At 38.1% G+C, this 20,286-nt stretch overlaps 1 pseudogene; it reads left to right on the top strand.

Annotated features, from left to right (window-relative positions):
• Positions 1-9,521: 9,521 nt before the first annotated feature.
• LOC122112027 overlaps positions 9,522-20,286 on the top strand; it is a 29,301-nt pseudogene continuing 18,536 nt past the window's right edge.

Below are 20,286 nucleotides of genomic sequence, written 5' to 3'. Positions count from 1 at the left end.
GAGGCTCGTCCACCTACAAGGCCACGGGCCACACGCCACACCCACCGGAGCCCTCTGGCCCGCCCCTCCCCCCTCCCACATATACACTCAGTCCGATTTGCTTAAAGTGCAGCCAGGACTTCTCTGAGGCCTTACATGAACTTTCAGGTGAAAGTTAAGGAGAACACAGCACGAATGTACGCAGCAATCCCTGGTGCACAACTGCAAGCACCAAGGTTGGTTCAAGTGCGTTCACAGTAAGGAGCACACATGGAGTAGGTTAGGCACGGAGTCTGCACATGCGCAATAGGGTGCATTCCCAATATGGAACATGCCTAGCCTGGGCATGTAGAGCCAAAGCTCAGCATAAACACTAGAAATGGCCACACCCACTGAGCCAAGTGTCCATGAGCCTTAAAGCTCTTTTCCTGCCATCATACAGAATGGATTCTTGTAGCCATCCTAAGATTGAAAGTGGACGTGCACAGCACTTTTCTCTGCTCCCAATCAACCTTTTTCCCATTTGCAGGAAGTACACAAAACAGACCCAGCTTGATGCTGCAGAGGAATGTGTCTAAAAACATCCACTGTAACAAAAAGATTTTTGAAATGTTTCTTTTAACCCAGCCTGGGTACTTTTGACTCATGCCTGGGTACTAAGGATCCTAGAATTGAGATTGGAAGCCAGACCTGGCAGAAAAGTTTGAGAATCATATCTCCAATAAACTACTAAGAAAAAGCCAAAAGTGGCACTGTTACTTAAATGGTAGAGGGCTATCCTTGAGCAGAAAGATGCTCAGATAAAGCAACCAGGCCCTGAGTTTATGCATGAGGAATGGATATATAACTGTTGGAGTATTACTGAAATTCTTTATTTCCATCGTGCCTTCTGGCTTTTCTGTCATGCAGATCAGGACATTGTCTACTCCTCAGGAATAAAGACATTCAGTCATAGCAGAGAACTTCCCAAATATCCAGAAGGATAGGCCCATTCAGATACAAGAGGCTTAGAACTCCAAACAGACTAGATCAGAAAAAAGCATCCCTTTGAAACATTGTAATGCTCACAGGAGCAACAGAGAACAAGGAAAGGGTCATTAAAGTTGTCAGAGAGAGAAAAAAATAATTATTTATAAGGAAATCCAGTCAGAATAACTGAAGATTTCTCACCTTAGACCTGGGATGATGTATGCCATGTTTTAAAGGCAAACAACTACTAATCAGGAATACTGTATCTACTCTCTCTCTGCTCTCTCTTCTCTCTCTCTGCTCTCTCTCTCTGCTCTCTCTGCTCTCTCTGCTCTTTTCTAGCTCTTTCCTCTCTCTTTCCTCTCTCTTTCCCAGCTCTCTCTCTTTCCCATGCCTTTTGCCAGCCGTGTGGAGTGCCAACCTTGCCTGGTCCCAGCAGGTCTACTGAATAAACCTACCCCTTACTTGAAAAAAAAAAAAAGAATACTGTATCTAGCAAAGCTTTCTGTCATAAGAGAAGAACAAATAAAAACTTTCCATAACAATGAAAATTTGAAACAATTTGTCTCCACAAAATTAGTACTATGAAAGATACTTTTATTTTTTATTTTTATTTTTTTAGGAAGACATGCATTTTTATTGCTATTAAATTCTACAACAAAAAGACTCAAAAGCATATAAACTTCATAACTCAACCACGATATGAAAGATACTTTTAAAAACTTTTTTATTGTAAAAGTGATTACCAAGGGGCTACAGTTACACAGATAAGGTAATGAGTATATTTGTTTTTGAACAGTATTACCCCCTCTCCATTTTCTCCTGCTTTTCCCCACACTCTCCTCCCCTCCCTGCAAGTTCTAAAGCTCATTTCCAAAATAGTATCTAGTGATTATCACTGTTGCATTGGTTTACCCTTTGTCCTACCTTTATTGTAATTCCCCTTCCCTTCTCCAATCAGATAAACTTATATAAGACAAAGGGTACAGAAATAAAAAACAGTGACAACAGGTAATAAACCCAAGTAAAGAAATGAAATAAAAAGAAATAACTGCAAACAGTATACTAAAAAGTCTTGCTTCTATTTCTTGGAGTTCATTGTGATAAGCATCATTTTATATGGTCAAATGTACATAGCTATTGAGCTATTGTGATCCTCTGCTAAGAATATCCTAGATATATTCTAGTTATTACAAATGAGGGGAAACATATGGCCTTTTTTTTTTGGTCTGGCTTGCTTTGCTTTTCTTAAAATATTTTCCAAGTCTTTCCATCTCTTTATGAATGGGGCAATGTCATTCTTTCTCATAGAAGCATAGAACTCCACTAAATATATATATACATACATATGTATATATACATATATATACATATATATACATACATATGTATATATACATATATATACATATGTATGTATATATACATATGTATGTATATAACATTTTTTGATCCATTCATCTACTGAGGGGCATCTGGTTGATTCCATAACTTAGCTATTGTAAATCATGCTGCAATGAACATGGTTGTGTATGTAGATTTAGTGTGACTTTGTGTTCATTTAGGAATGGAATTGCTGCACCATAGTGGGGCTCTATGTTTACTCTTTTGAGGAACCTCCATACTACTTTCCAGAGTGGTTGAACCAGTTTACATTCCCACCAACATTCCCCTTTGTCCATATTCCCACCAGCATCAGTTACTATTAGTTTTCTTGATAATGGCCATTCTAACTGGAGTGAGGTAGAATATCAAGGTTGTTTTGATTTGAATTTTTTTTTAAATTTTTATCATGTTTTATTAGTAGCATTTGTGTTTTGGAAGGCATATTTTCACAAGTTTCAAGACAGGTGCATTCAACAGATTGCATGATGTCTTCAGCAGGATTGGTGATTAAGGAGGAATGATCATTTCCACATGAAATTGAATTCAGTTGGAATTTAATTTTATTTTTTTATTGTGAAAAACTGTACAGAGGGGTTACAATTACATGGGCAAGATAATGAGTACATTTCTTATCAAGCATTGTAGCCCCCTCCTTTGTTTCCCCTTCCCATCCCTTCCAAGCCTCCCCCCCTACCCAATCCTCCCCCCACCCCCCCCACCAAAGTTGTAAAGTTCGTTTTCGACATGACAACTTGTACTTCTCATTGTTGCAACGGGTCCACCTGTATCCTTATTTAAACGATTTGTTTTTCCCCTTCCCCTCCACAAATTATACCAACATCAAACACAGTGAAAGCAGGGATTTGAATTTCTTTTATGGCCAGAGATATGGAATATTTCTTCATGTGTCTATTGGCCATTCTCATTTCTTCTTCAGAGAAGTATCTGTAAGATTTTAGCCCACTTATTAATGGAGTGGTTGTTTCTTTTAGGATTTGTTTTTGGGAGTTTAAATTTTTGAGCTCTAAATATATTTTAGATATGAGGCACTTGTCTGCTGTATGGCTACTGAAGATCTTCTCCCAATCTGTGGGCTTTCCACTTATCTTGCTAGCTATGTCCTTTGCCATGCATAAGCTCTGCAGTTTAATGTAATCTAATTTATCCAGACTTTCTTTGATTTGTTGTGTTTCTAGATCTTCACTTAGGAAGTCTTGACATATGCTAAGGAACCCTTGTGTATTCCCTATCTCTTCCTGTAATATTTTCAGGATATCTTGCCTTATCTTGAGGTCTTTGATCCATTTGGAATTTATTCTGGTGCAGAGCGATATATAAGTATCTAACTTAAGTTTTCTATATGTGTTTAACCAATTCTGTCAGCACTATTTGTTGAAGAGGCTGTATTGATTCCATCCTCTGTTTTTGGCTCCCCTATCAAAGCTTAGGTGGTCATAGGTCTGTGGGCTCATTTCTAGTTCTTCAATTCTATTCCATTGGTCCTTAGACCTGTTCATGTGCCACTACCAAGCTGTTTGTTTTTTTTTAAATAACTACAGCTTTGTAATAGAGTGTGAAGTTTGGTATTGATAGTTCTCTAGCACTTTCTACTAAGGACTACTTTTGCTATTCGGGGTCTTCTATTATTCTATACAATTTTTTTGGATTGCTTCTTCTATTTCATTAAAGAATGTTGTTGGGATTTTGATGGGTGTTGCATTGAATATGTAAATAAGCTTTTGGCAATATTGCCATTTTCATTGTGTTAATCCTCCCAATCCATGAGCATGGGAAGTTTTTCCAGTTCTTTAAGTCTGCTTTGATTTCCCTTTTCAAGTTTTTAAAGTTTTCATTATAGAGACCCTTCATAGCTTTGGTTAAGTTAATTCTTAGGTATTATTTTGAGGCTATTACAAAAGGAGTTTCCTTCATAATTTCAGCCTCACTCTTCTCATTATTGGCATACAGAAAAATCTATTTATTTTTGTGGGTTACTTTTATACCCTGCTACTTTGCCAAAGTTTCAGATCAGGTTAAGTAACTTGAGGGAGGATTCTATGGAGTTCTTTAAATACAGGATCATGTCTTCTTCTAAAAAGGAGAGTTTTACTTCTTCTTTCCCTATTTTGATCTTTTCTATGTTTGTCTCTTTCCTTATCTCTCTACCTAGAAATTCCAATACTACATTGAAGAGGAGTGGAGGTGTCAGACATCCTTGTCTCATTCCTGATTTTGGAGGAAATGGTTTTAACTTTTCATCTTTAAGAAAATTTTTACCAGCTATGCACCAGACAAGGGCTTCATATCTATAATATATTTAGAGCTCAAAAAATTAACCCCTCCAAAATAAACTCAAAGAAAAAAGATCCCAATTTGCAAATGGGCTAATGACTTAAAGAGGGATTTCTCTGCAGAAGAAGTAAAAATAGCCAATAGACACATGAAGAAATGTTCAGCATCTCTGGCCATAAAGAAATGCAAATCAAAACAACATTGAGATTCCACCTTACCCCAGTTAGATATGTTGTCGGCCCTGTTGCCCTGCAGTGGAAGAATGGATCTAGAGAATGTGGTATGTATACACAGTGGAATTCTATGCTTCTGTCAGAATGAATGATATTGCACCAATCATGAGGAAATGGAAAGACTTGGAAAAATTATATTAAGCATAGTAAGCCAAACCCAAAAACATGGTTGCATGGTTTCCCTCATTTGTGCTTATAAATCTACAAGTAACCCCAATAGATAGTAAAAGACCAAAATACACTTGTACATGATGAATTAAAAAGGACTCTAAACATTCACACAGTGAGACTACAGTAGGACATCTTTAGGAGAGGATCACAAGGCCTAAAAAGCTTTGTGCATATGATCATATAAAATGATGCTTATCGAAATGAACTCCAAGAAATGGAAAGGGCAGGGGATTTTTTGTTTTATTTTTGTGTTTTTTCTTTTTCCCCCTTTTGTCTCTGTTTTTAATTTTGGTACCTATTGTCTTATATGTAAGTTTATCTGATTTGGGGAGGGCAAAGGAAGCACAGAAATTGTGGCACAAAGGGTGAACCAATTCAGTAATGATACCCACTGGGTACTCTGTTGAAAATGAACTATACAACTTGTAGGGAAAAATGGAAGAAAATGAGGGAAGAGGTGACACTTCAAAAAGAAATGTACTAATTGCCTGAATTATGTAACTGAGACCCTTCTGTATATCACATTTACAATAAGGAAGACATTCAGTTCTGATGGATTTCATATTTCTTTGACTCCATTACTGTATATTAAAATCTGGGAACCTCCTACACAGAGTAGAGCATATGGATTAAGTATGAGTCCTGAAACCCCGCCTTCTCCTTTTATATTCTGACATTGGACTTCATTTTTAGTGGAATTGTTTAGTTTTGATTTCTTCTTTTGAGATATCTAACCTTTACTGCTAAATTCCTATGATGAATACTTTTACCTATTTGTACTCAAAACATTAAATAATGCTTGTATTAGTGAGATAGATAAGAAGAGAAAGGGATACCTCTCCTTGGAGATCAGGGGCAGAGATTAAGCACTTGTTATACATAATAAAATGCTATTCAGTTTCAATAAATGCTATTAGAATTGCTCCTCTGGTGAACTATACTTAAATATGTATTGTGAGAACCTATTCAATGATTTCTCTGAATGATCCCCTTATGACTGGGAATCTTAAGTAGAAAATTCCTAGACTGTGGCCTTTAAAATAACTGGACTATTGTATTGTCTGCTGTGTGGAGACTCATATTACTCCATTTCATAGGTGTATACAATTCCATGAATTAAATATAAAATAATTTGGGTGTTTTCAGTTGGTGTTTTCTTTGTATATTTTAGCTATTACACATAGGAACATATGTGGAATAAACATATTACATTATGCAAACTTTTGGAATTTACCAGAATGGTCACATCAACAAATTTAGGTTGGCATAAATGGAATTATGAAGCCAGCCCCAGTGGCTCACAACTGTAATCCTAGCTACTCAGGAGGCTGAGAGCTGAGGATCACAGCTCAAAGCCAGCCTGGGCAGGAAAGTCCATGAGACTTGTATCACCAATAAACCACCAGGAAACAGGAAGTGGAACTGTGGCTCAAGTGGTAGAGTGCTAGCCTTGAGCTGAAGAGCTGAGGGACAGTGCCCAAACCCAGACTTCAAGCCCCATGACCAAGAGAAATAAATAAATAAACAAATAAATAAACGGAATTATAAAACCCTATAGAACTGTTTGTTAAAACAACTAAATAAAAATTGGTTACAATGCATAATTTCCCATACTCAAAATTCTCTCAGACCCTGTGAGTCACCACTGGAAATATTTATATTATATAATTTCTAACCTGTTGGCTGCTGGAATGACAATTCTTAGCATTAAGGTTACAATAACTAAAGGTGGATGAGCTCACTGAGCTCATACAGAGGCTCCCAGTGATGAGAGGAAATGACCTGACAGAAGAGGATGGTGACAGCAGTGGCTAAGCCAATGCACTACAGAGACAACCTCAGCAGGTGCTGGGCCCATGGGTCCAGTTACCCCTGACCAACTTCCCTGAGCTTCTGACAAGACTTCCATTGGCTCAGGCTCAGTGGCTCCAAGTCAGTGTTTCCTCAGTGATTCTGACCCACTCCTCTTCATAGTTAAAATCTGCTCTCTCATAGCCCCATCTCTCAACTACTCATAAGAATTCTGGCTTAATGGAGGGTATAATTATGCCCATTTAACAGGGTAGGAAAATGAGTTGAGCAGAAGCTGGGCTTTCAGCTGCATAACACATAAGTAATCAGGGGAAGATCAAAACTATTCACGGCACATTCATCCAACTTCTAAACACATGAAAATTTTCTACTGCCCCTTCCCTGAAACACCATCTTTTAAAATACATTTTTATTGTAAAAATACTGTACAGAAGGGTTACAGTTATATGAGTAAGGTAATGAGTACATTTCCTATAGAGCATTGTTACCTCCTTCTTTGTACTTCCCATGAAGCACCATCTTGTAAGATGTTTCCCAGCCCATGAGGAATAGTCCAACTTACATCAAGGGATTCTACACCCAGCACTGGGACTTGGGGAGAGACTTTGTTGAACTAGACATGGATTTTGGCTTGTGTGAGCTTTGGGTTGACAGCCTTTTCTTAAACGCCATGATGTCTTACAAATGTCCCCAAACTCTTCAGCATCCAGACCTGTGCCTTAGGATTAGCCAAGGTTTTGGCTGTCCATACTCCCTACTGCAAAGTCAGAGCATAGTATGTGTGGGCATACAGTTATAATGAAAACTGTGTATGTGTGCACACCCACGTGCATATGAGTTTGTTGTGTGTGACAATCCTAGAACAAGAAATCAGGACCGGAACACTATCCCTGAATTTTCATGGCTCCAGGCTCATGCTCTACTATTTGCACCACAGCTCTACTTCTAGCTCTTTTGGAAGTTGATTGGAATTCAGTTACAAGGACTTTCCTGCCAAGGTTGGCTTTGAATTGTGATCCTCATATCTCAGACTCCTGAGTACCCATCTTAACAGGCATGAGCCATAGGAAGCTTTCTAAATGTAAACTTTTATGGGAGAAAAAGGAAGTATGAGAACTGTTTCTTCCTTAATGATAAAAATGAGCTCTTGGTAGCAAGAAAATAATTGAGGGTTGCAGACAAACTGCCTTGAACTGTACTAAAACCTGAGCTTTCCAGAAAGAAGGAACAGAGACCACTCCAGGCTGCCTCTACCTGTCTAGCTATAAAAAAGCATATTCCAAGGAACACCATGGTCTTAGGCCAATGCCAGCTGTGACCTTCCAAGAGTTACTCTTTTAAAGTTCTCCTACTGTCATCTCTGGCCTTCACTGTCTGGGACATGAGATGCTCCTTTGTGCAACACTGGGCATCACTGTAATGTGGATACTCAATGGCTGAACTGTTTCTGGTGACACCAAGACTTCACTGTGGACCATAGCCACCACAGGGCCACTCATGCTCTGAATGGAAAAGACACTGTGAATTATTCAGATCCTCACTAAGAGATATGTCATCCTGAACCAGAGACATCCAGAATAAGTAGTCATTTTAATTTCAATTCTCTGGCAGTGTTTCCTAATATTTTGTTGATGGAGGTTCTAGACATGAAACCAGAATTTAACATGTAAGCCCTTTTTCTTTTACCATGTGCATTAAAATGATTTTTATGACTACTTGGCATAGAATAAACAGACATTTTGGTATAATTAGAAACATGTACATTAGAACATCAATGGAATGTATTGTTAAAATATTTTCAAATATCCAGGCACTGGTGACTCACACCTCTAATCCTAGCTATTTGGAGAGACATCTGAAGAGAGTACCAATCTGGAGCAGAAAACCTGAAGGACAGTGTCTAGATCCTAAGTTTAAGCCCCAGGACCAGCACAAGAAAAGTATTCTCAAATGAAAATGAACACATTTCACCTTTTTGTCACATAGTGTTCAAATGCAAGAATCTTTCATCAAGAGAAGTTTTTGCATGTGAAAAATGTTGAACTAGGATAGATAGGCTGATGTGAGCATCACATACTAGGAACATATGCTCACTAAGTCTCATGAATGACCCCTTTACTCAGGAAGACTGCGTTCTGACGTTGCCTGCCTGGGTGCTTTTACATTCCTAAACCTATGACAGATGCAAACTTCATAAAAACAGACTTCTGACATCCATACGGTGTGAATCACAATACTTAACACAACATTTATAGGTAACATTTTTATTATAAAGAGGGGTTACAGTTATATAAATCAGGTAATGAGTACATTTCTTTTTGGGTAGTAAGTAACTTGTTTTAGAAAAGACTATAACGAAAAAGCAACTTACCCATTATATTTGTACAATTAGTATAAAAGAAACAACTACTAAAGAATCTTCTACACAAGAAAAATAAGAAAAAAATAGAGGGCTATGTTGACCTTAGCAGTTATTTGTGAGTGTATGTATACATATGAATATAGTATTGAATTTGCTTTTAATCAAGCTCCTATTTCTATGAATCCAGCAAATAAGGGATGAACCATGTCAATGAAAGCCACTGCCAACTGACAGGATCTATGCTGGCTTAAGAGAAATGCTCCAGTACTTGATCTTTTAAGTAAAGATTAAGAAGAAGGAGATAGTGAGGGCACATGATGGATACTTGCACCACTCATCATGGCATACCAGGTAAGAAAAAGGTAACAATAGGATGGTGCCTCTAACATTGCCTGAAAATTGACTGGAACAATGAACATAGTAGAGTTTACTGCCAAGTCCTCTCCCTTAGTATAATGAATTTCCCTTCTTTATGAGACCTTATTTACTATTTGTGAAAATAGTGTACTTGCTTGCTCATCTTTCTTTTTTGTCTCCATGGAGCCTCATGGTAAGTAAGCTATAAGGGTCTAAATAGTATCCATGAGAGACATGAGTTCAGTCTTTGGTTCCCAGTCTAGTCTGAAAGGCTTAAGAATTTTGAACTACAAAGGCTCAGAGATCAACCAAGTTTTCTGAGGCAGCTTTTGACATTTAGAAAATTCTTCCATCTTTCCTTCTCACCACACACTCAATAACATTCTTGGCATTATTTTGTATGGCATTTCTTACCATGCTATCCTGCAGAGCTTTATTTCATCCTGATGACACAACAGATATCATCATTTCCTGTTTAATATCAAATGTTTTACTTCTTATTTTTTGTTTTATACTCATGCCATGAACCTGTTCATCAGATACTGTTACTGCTAAAAATAGAGGTGAGTGTTGAGATGGCCTGATATGGAGCAGGAAGATGTTAACAAATCTAGAGCTTGTAAAAATGTCATGGGAGGATATGATATTGAGTTACATTGTAAACTGTGGGGTTTCTGTGTCTTAGACTATCAGAGATGGAAACAAATAGGATAACACTTTATTTTGTACTATAACTCATTTAATCATCAGCTAACATCTTACAAATACTTTGATAAATGTTTGCTTTATAAATATATAATATCTTCACAACAAACAGGTTTTTGCATGAAATATGCCAATGTAAAGAAATAGGCTCACTTTGGAAAATCATAAGCTCAAGGCTGGCTTGTGTTGTATAGCAAGACCCACTCTCAAAGAAGAAAACTAAAAAGTAGACTCTATTGTTGACACTAAAGTAGTTTTTGTGATTATGCAAAATCCGTTAGCCTCAGTCATTTTTGTAACACGTTTATAGATGTGATCCTGCAATTGTTCATCTTCTAACATTTTTAACATTATCCATCAAAATCCCTCTCAAGCACTTCCACAATGGCAAAGATATAGATAGATATAGATATATGTATACATATGTATCAGCATTTATGCATCCATATATATGTGTGTGTATACTCATATATGAATGCATGCATGCATGTGCATGTGCACACACACACACACACAGAAATGCTCAATATCCTTGGCCATAAAATAAATGTAAATCAAAACAGAACTGATCTTGGCACCAGTGATTCACTCCTCTAATACTAGATACTCAGGAGTTTGAGATCTGTGTATCCAGGCTCAAAGTCAGCCCAGACAGGAAAGTCTATAAGACTTTTTCCTCAATTAACCACCAAAATGGTTGAAGTATATCTTTGGCTCGAGTAGTACAAAATAAAAACCCGCACTGAGATTTCATTTAACTCCAATTGGAATAGTCATCATCAAGAACATAACAAAAAATGCTTTAAAGGGAGTAGGGAAAAGAAATCTTTACACACTCTTGTTGTCAATGCAAAGTATTATATAAATCTATATGCATATATTTGGATATGCATATATATGCACATATACAAAAACACAGAAATGTACAAACATATACTCATATGATCTTATATCTGTGATTCACTCTATCATGGAGACTACCAGGCTTATGTGTAGCAGGAGCTGGAGCTGCAAACTCTTTCACAGCTTTTTCTCATATGGCTGATCTCCCACACTTTTCAGCTGTCCCGTTCCTCTCTTTTGGTTCTCAGTGTTCTTCTGAATGTAGTCTCTCCTTTGTTTCCCAGACTCTTCTTCTTCAGTATCTGATGGAGAAATCTACTGCCCCACACTGAAGTTCTCTGCTCTTGCTCTTTTCTGTTGGTCCTAGCAGGGGAAACATGAGAGAACTAGAATCTATTGAGGGCTATATTCCTAACCATTTGTCCCTTTGGGGGGTACTGCAAGTAGGGCCTTTTACCTTGCATTAACCTGTTTCACCATTTGAGAATTTGATTTCCTATGGTTTCCTTCACATCATCCATTCTAAGTATGACACACCATTTAACTCTTGAGGAACTTATCAGTCACCTGTCCCATGGCCCTCCCACATCATCTGCTCCCTGGGTCTGGAGGAAGCTGCATATCTCATTACAGCATTGAGATAAGAGCACAGATTTACTGATCAGGGAGATGAGTTGCAAGAGAGGATGGACAATGAAACAGTCCAGCACCTCATGGAACATGATTTGCCATCACAATGCTGGAAGTCAATATCCTGAGAGAATGGAGGAAGGGAAGGAGGAAAGAAAAGAGAAAGGAAGGCAGAATGGAGGGAGAAAGGAAAGGAGGGAGGGAGTGACATGGAGCCTTGAATACAGCTTGATGTTGCAGCAAGGCAGTCCATGCATGGCCTCCCCAGATTGGGGCATATGGAACTTCTGACCACTTGCCATTTTGTTATAAGAAGTTGTATATAGGGGCTGGGAAGGTGGCTCAGTGGTAGAGTGCTTGCCTCTCATGCATGAGGCTCTGAGTTCGATTCCTCAGCACCATATAAACAGAAAAAGCCAGAAGTGGCCCTGTGGCTCAAGTGGTAGAGTACTAGCCTTGAGATGAAGAGCTGAGGGACAGCACCCAGGCCCAGAGTTCAAGCCCCATGACTGACCAAAAAAAGGAAATTGTATATCCAATTGGTATTGAGGCCAAATGAAGACATCAAGGTGATGTAATTTCCAAGACTTTTGAATTCTTTATGAGACAACCAAGGAAAGAGTTAGTTGGAACAGAAATTTGAGAGCCCATTTCAGAAGAGAAAGTACCAGAGGGTTGTTCAATACATCTCCTCAAATAAGAATTATGCAGAGAGAAAATTCTGTTGGCAGAGGGATGTTTCCATTCAGCTGTCAAAGGGGACCTCAGAGGTCCTGAAAGGCTGTATTTCCCAGGGCATATATTGAGAAGACAGGGACTCCTCCAGCCTGTCTGAAGGGATATCTCTTACCCATGCTAATGAAGGCAAGGATGAGATTACCAATGGTGCATGCAGGAGACAAAACAGCGATGGGCCTCAGTCTAGAGTTTGCAATAGAGAAGGTCAGATGTGAGAGTCCCTAAAAGCTGAGCTGGGAAACCTGAAAGGATTGGGAGGATGGAATACTTCCTCCCAGAACTCTTAGAATGCTGAGAGTTCCCTGGTTTCTATCCTGGGTGTAGGCTAATTCCACAACAAACTTTCTGAGACCTTGGGGATAGACAAAAATCTATTACTTGGGCTGGGAAGGTGGCTCAGTGGTAGAGCGTTTGCCTTGCATGCCTGAGACCCTGGGCTCGATTCCTCAGCACCACATAAGCAAAAAGAAAAAATCCAGAAGTGGTGCTGTGGCTCAAGTGGTGGAGCGCTAGCCTTGAGCTGAAGAGCTGAGGGACAGCGCCCAGGCCCAGAGTTCAGTCCCCACGACCGGACCTCCCCCCTCAAAAAAAATTCTATTTACTGCCTACACCTACTTCTTAAGATAAAGAAGTTATCACTTGAGTAAGAATATACCACATAATTGATGCTTGTGACTTCAAGGAATTGTGACTTCACTTTCTGCATGTATGCTCCTATACCCTACTCAATAAATACCTTGTAAAATGGACCCAGGGCACATGAATCTGGCAGAAGACTTCAGTCCCCTGGTGCCCCAAACCTCAATTCCACAATCTGGTGACCATTATTGTCTTGTCCCTGATTGTTGCAGGTTGTGACAGTCAGGTAACAGAAGAAAGAGTAGACCAACTGACTTAAAACTGAGATTACAAGTCAAATAAATATAAATCTAGGTCAAGGCCTACCCTTGCTTACATGGCAATGAGGCTGTGGAAAACTGACATGCCAGGGGTGAAGCTCCATTCTGGCTAAGACAGGGTGCCATTCAGCCAAACTGACTCTCAAAGTGACATCGATGGAGGTACATACACACACACACACACACACACACACACACACACACACACACACACACACACACACACACAGCGCCTTGCATAAGGAGAGGAGAGGATTCTCCCCTTCAAGAGCTCTGTTCCCACTAAAATGTTAACAAAGAAAAGAAGAAGAGCAGAAAGGGCAAAACTCAAGAGATCAACCAGATTTATCCAGGAAGAATGCCTGGGAAGGGCAACCACGTCCCCTTTAGAAGGGGAAATGGCACACTTCCTCCTTGTAATTAGAGTTCCTTTAAATGCTAGGCAGGAACAAGTGAAGTCAGGGTGCAGATGAAAGCAGGTGAGATGGAGGCAGATGGGAGAACATTCTTCCTTTACGGAGTTTCAAGGTTTCGATAACATCTGTGTTTTTCAAGGGTGTCAGTGTTGGATGTTGACTTGCAGGGTATGTTTGTTCAGGGGAAACAGGAACAGAGATGATTCAAGGGGATCTGCAGTAAGAACAGTTCTAAGACATGGCTGTCAGGGGGAAATTAGTGCTTTCAATTTAAGTCATCTTCCATCAAAATGCATATTACAGTAATGGAGACACAACTCTGCTATGACCTAATAGGATGCTGGCTCCAGGCAGGTCCGGGACTTGTACTATAAGAAGGATCAGGCAAACTTCAACTGTCCTCAAGGGTAAGCAGATATCCAGGATATAGAGGGGATTTAGTAGAATTTCATGTCAAAGTTTGGAAGTGGAGCTGTAAAAGTAATAAAATTAGAATGAAAAGGAGAGGAGGACAAGGGCAAAGCATTGAAAAGCATGGTGAGTGAGAATTAAAATATAAGCCATTACAGAGGATTGTAATGAACACTAAACAGGGGTTAAAATGTTCAAGGTTGAAAACTAACTTCACTCAGGAGTAGAGATTTGACTTGGTAAAAAACTTCTGATCCTTTTTCTACCTCCTCAAAAATATAGGCATAAGCCAAGCACCAGTGGCTTACATCTGTTCCTAGAAATTCAGAAGGCTGATTGGAGATCTGAAGATCTGAGGTTTGAGCCAGCCTGAACAGGAAAGGACATGAGATTCTTATCTCCATTTAATCACCAAAAAGCCAGAAGTGGAGCTGTGGCTCATGTGGTGGAGCACAAACCTTGGAAACAATAGCTCAGGGACAGTGTCAGGCCCTGAGTTCAAGCCCCAAGATTGGAAAAAATAAACAGGAATAGTAGGAATCTAAGTAGAGTTTGATCAGTATTTCCTTTGTAAATAAAGATGTTGAACATTCCTTTATGTATTTATTGGTCATTGGTATTGCTTCCCCTGAAAATTTATTAAGTTGTCCTTTTATTAATCACATTATGGGTTCTTACACTGTTTAATTTTGCAAGATCTTTGCATATTTTTTATATTAACCTTACACATTACCTGATAAAAATTTTTCTCCCATTCTGTGAGTTGTCTCTTGATTCAGGCAAATGTTGTTTGGGGTATACAGAAACTTTCAAATTTGATACAATCCCATTTTCTAATACTTGTTCTTATAACATGGAAACTAGAGTCCTATTGAGAGAATAATTATCTTTGTCTATAGTTAGTTTGAGATTCCTTCTAAAACAAAAATATACCTACATTTTAATGCCTCAATATCACTTTTTTTTGGGGGGGGGGGTCCGGTCATGGGGCCTGAACTCTGAGCCTGGGCGCTGTCCCTCAGCTCTTCAGCTCAAGGCTAGCACTCTACCACTTGAGCCACAACACCACTTCCGGCTTTTTTCTTTTTTGCTCATGTGGTGCTGAGGAATCTAACCCAGGGCCTCATGAATGCAAGGCAAGCACTCTACCACTGAGCTACCTTCCCAACCCCTCAATATCACTTTTGAGTGTATATGAAGGAGTGTAAATCAATGTACAAGGGAGATATCCATCTACCTATGATTATTACAGCTTTGCTCACAATAGTGGCTCAGCAGAAGTGCCTAATTAATAACTGATGAATGAATTTTAAAATGTATGCCTAAAAATAAAGCAACAAAGGGAAAACCTCTTGTGTTCATATCTTGGGATTCATTTCATTTAGCATCATCTTATATGGTCATATGTACATAGCTTTTGACCTTTTCTGCTTGTCTGGTAAGATTATCCTAGACATACACTAGTTATTGCAAATAAGGGAAACCATGGGACCTATGTTTCTTTGGATCTGGCTTACTTCACTTAATATAATTTTTTCCAAGTCTTTCCATTTCCTAACAAATGGGGCAGTGTCATTCTTTCTTATGGAAGCATAGAATTCCATTATATATACATATATAAAACACATATATATTATATATATATTATGTTATATATGCCACATATTCTTGATCCATCATCTACGGAGGGATGTCTGGGGTTGGTTCCATATCTTAGCTATGGTGAATAATGCTGCAATGAACATAGTTGTGTTGGTAGCTTTAGTGTGGCCTTGTTTGTGATCCTTTGGGTAAATGCCCAGAAGTGGGATAGCTGGGTCATAAGGGAGCTCTATGTGTAGTCTTTTGAGGATCTTCCTTCCATACTGTTTTCCAGAATGGTTGAACAAGTTGTTTTTAATGTACTATGTGATGTTTTTGTTTCTTTTGTATGTTCTTCCCCCTATGGTATTACCCCTCTTGTCACTGTATTTAATTATGGTGCCCTGCATCTTATATATACATTTTTCTAATTTGGGGAGGGGAAGGGAAATAACAAAATGCTGAAACAATGGTACAGGTTGACCCATTGTAACAATGAGACATACAAGACACTATGTTGAAAACAAACTTTACAACTTGGAGGGGGGAGGGAGGAGTTGGGGAGGTAGGAAGGGAAGGGATGGTAGGGGAAAAACAAAGGAGGAGGTAACAATGCTCAATAGGAAATGTACTCAATACCTTATTCATGTAACTGTAACCTCTCTGTACAGTATCTTTACAATAAAAATATTAAAAAATAAAATGTATGCCTATAGGTAGAGGAAATTTCTCTGCCATTAATAAAAATAAAATCATGTCCCAGGTAGTAAAAGTAAATAGGCAGAACTGGAGATCATCACCCTGAACAGGAGAATCCATGCTAATAAGGCTAGATATCACTGTTCATTTTTTTTTTTGTCAGTCCTGGGGCTTGAACTCCGGGCTTGGGTGATGTCCCTGTGCTCTTCACCTCAAGGCGAGCACTCTACCACTTGAGCCACTGTTCTGCTTCCAGCTTTGTAATTTTTGTAGTTGAGATAAGAGTCTCATGGACTTTCCTGCCAGGGCTGGCTTTGAACCATGATCCTCAGATCTCAGCCTTCAAAGTAGCTAAGATCATAGGCATGAGCTGCTTTAAATTTTTTTTTTAATTGAAAAATAGTGTACAGAGGGGTTACAGTTACATGAGTAAGGTTATGAGTATATTTCCTTTCGAGCATTGTTACCTCCTTCTTTGTTTATCCCCTGCCATCCCTTACCTCCCCAACTCCTCCCTTGCCCCCAAGTTGTTGTTGAAAATGAGATTTAAATTTTTACATTTTAGGTTGATTTGGATTTTCGAGTTCCTCTGGCAATTTTGGCATTTCTGGTAATTTGTAATTTCTAGTAATTTAGGTTATCTGTTAACATACAATTGTTCATAGTAGTTTCATATTCTTTTTGATAAATTGTTTTTTTTAACATTTTTATTATTATTTTCTTTAAGTAGTTGTGCAAAGAAGTTCCCATTCTACAAAACAGTATATGAGTACCAGGTGTCTGACAAGATTGTCACCCATCGCTCCTAACCTATCCCTTCTATCACTTTTGTTTTCTTTTTTAAAAATTGAGATTAGATGATTACCCTCTTTCCCTCTTATCCCTCCTTCCAATCACTGTCTTTGGGTTGCTTAGTTCTTTTTCTTCTATGTCCAGTGCAGCTGATGGGCCCCTTTGTTTTATGTTGTAAATTGTTTTTAATGTTTCTTCTTTCCTGTCTAATTTTAACTACTTACGTATCTGTTATTTCTTAGTATGATTAGGAAAAGCGTTATCAATTTCAATGATCGTTTTCAATCTTAAAATATTGGATTCCATGGATTCTATTGTTTTTAAGTTATTTCAATTATCTCCATGGTTGGCATCATTATCTCCTTTTTCTAGATTTCAAGTTAGCTTGTTCTTTTTTATAATAAGTTAAAAATTTCTATTATTAATCTGAAACATTTTCTTTTATGTTTGAAAATTTTACTTCTTTAAATTTCCCATGCAGCTTTTCTTTTACTATATTCTGTAAATCTTTTTGTATGCTGTGATTTGTTTTTATTCTTCCAAAAGTCTTTTCTAATGTTCTTTGTGATTTCTTTTTTGGCACATCATTGAAGTGTGTTGTTTGGCTTCTACATATTTGTGAATTTTGTAGCTTTCCTCATGCTTTAATTTGTAACTGTTCCATTGTATTCAGGGGCAATAACTGGTATTATTTCAATACTTCAAAAATGTAACGGACACTTGTTTTTCATGCCTATTATATGGTCTATCTGTCTGTGGAAATATTACAGGGACACTTGAGTCATATTATACTCTGCAATTTTTAGTGGAGTCATTTATATGTATTTAGTTCTCTTGTACTGTTCAAGTTTTATCATACTAGTAGGTGCCAGTATTGGACTTTGACTCAGGACATGGTTACTGTCTCTTAGATTTTTATCCTGCTGGTATTCTACCACTTGAGACACAACTCCAAATCTTACTTTTTGCTCTTTAATTAGAAATAAGAGTTTCATGAACTTTCCTGACCAGGCTGGTTTCATACCAGGATCCTCAGATCTCAGCATTCTGAGTAACTAGGATTAGAGTTGTGATTTGCCAAGCACAGCAAATATCCTATCATTCTATTTTTTAAAATTTTTATTGTCAAAGTGATGTACAGAACGATTCAAGTTACATAAGTAAGGTAGTGATTAGATTTCTTATCTAAATTGTTACCACTTCCCTCATTTTCTCCCTCTTTTTCTCCGTCCCAATCCCCCCACAAGTTGTACAGATCATTTTGTAATACTGTATTATGAGTATTGATGTTGCACTGGTTCCCCTTTTGTCCTTTGTCTCATCATTTTGTTGTTCCCCTTCTTTTCCTTAGTTCAGATAAACATATATACAATACCCAGGGTACCAAAATTGAATGCAGTGACAACAGGGGATAAAACATGGGGGGAAACATAAAATAAAAAAGAAATCACATAATACATTGAGAACATGAACAACAAAGAAAACCCTCTTGTGTATATGTCTTGGAGTCATTTCATTTAGCATCATCTTATGTGGTCATGTGTACGTAGCTATTGATCTACTCTGCCCATCTGCTAAGATTATCCTAGATTTATACTAATTATTACAAATAAGGGAGACCATGGGATTTTGTTTCTTTGGGTGTTGCTTACTTCACTCAATATGATTTTTCAAGTCCTTCCATTTCCTTACAAATGGGGCAATGCCATTCTTTCTGGTTGAAGCATAGAATTTCACTAGATAGATCGATCAATCAAGAGACAGACAGACAGACAGACAGATAGATAGATTAATAGATAGATAGGTAGGTAGATAGATAGATAGATAGATAGATAGATAGATAGATAGATAGATAGATAGATAGATAGATAGATACCACATTTTCTTGTTCCATTCATCTACTAACAAGCATCTGGGTTTGTTCCATATCTTAGCTATGGTAAATAATACTGTGATAAACATAGTTGTGCTGGTAGCTTTAGTGTAGCCTTGTATGTGGTCATTTGGGTAAATGCCCAGAAGTGGGATTTCTGGGTCATAGGGGAGCTCATATGGAGTCTTTTGAGGAACCTCTATACTGCTTTCCAGAGTGGTTGAAAAGTTTACACTCCCACCAACAATGCAGTAGGGTTCCCTTCTGTCCACATCCCCTCCAGCATCTGTTGTTATTAGAGTTGTTGATTATAGCCATTCTAACTGGGGTGAGGTGGAATCTCAATGTTGTTTTGATTTGCATTGCTTCTATGGCTAGAGATGTTGAGCATTTCTTCATTTGTCCACTGTCCATTCTTATTTCCTCTTCAGAGAAGTTTCTCTTTAAGTCTTTAGTCCACTTATTAATGAGGCAGTTGTTTCTTTGAGGATTTGTTTTGGGGGGATTTAAATTTTTGAATTCTAAGTATATTTTAGATATGAGGCCTTTTTCTGTTGTATGGCAAGTGAATATCTTCTCTCAATTTGTGGATTTTCTACATCTTATTGTTGCCATTCAGGAGCTCTGCAGTTTCATGCAATTTGATTTGTTCAACCTTTCTTTGATTTGCTATATTTCTGGGTCTTTATTAAGAAAATTTTGGCCTGTGCCAAGGAGCCCTAGAGTTTCTCCTATTCCTTTCTATAATATTTTCAGGGTATCTGCTTTTGCCATGAGGTCCTTGATCCATTTGGAATTGATTCTGGTACAGGGTGATATATAAAGATCTAACTTTAGCTTTCTACATGTGTTTCACCGATTTTGCCAACACCATTTACTGAAGAGATTGTCTTACTTCCACCCTGTTCTTTCGGGTCCCTTATTGAAGATTAGGTGACCATAGATTTGTGAGTTCATTTCTGAGTCTTTAGTTCTATTCCATTGGTCCTCAGGTTGGTTTTTGTGCCAGTACCAAGCTGTTTTGTTTACTATAGCTTGGTAATAGTGTTTGAAGTTTGGTATTGCTATTACTCCAGCAATGTTCTTTCTGCTATTCATGGTCTTTTATTGTTCCTTATGAATTTTTGGATTGCTTCCT

This window comes from Dipodomys spectabilis, unplaced genomic scaffold (assembly GCF_019054845.1).
Source record: "Dipodomys spectabilis isolate Male_0828 unplaced genomic scaffold, ASM1905484v1 ptg000091l, whole genome shotgun sequence".
NCBI lineage: Eukaryota > Metazoa > Chordata > Mammalia > Rodentia > Heteromyidae > Dipodomys > Dipodomys spectabilis.
This window is presented reverse-complemented; position numbering and strand designations above follow the sequence as displayed.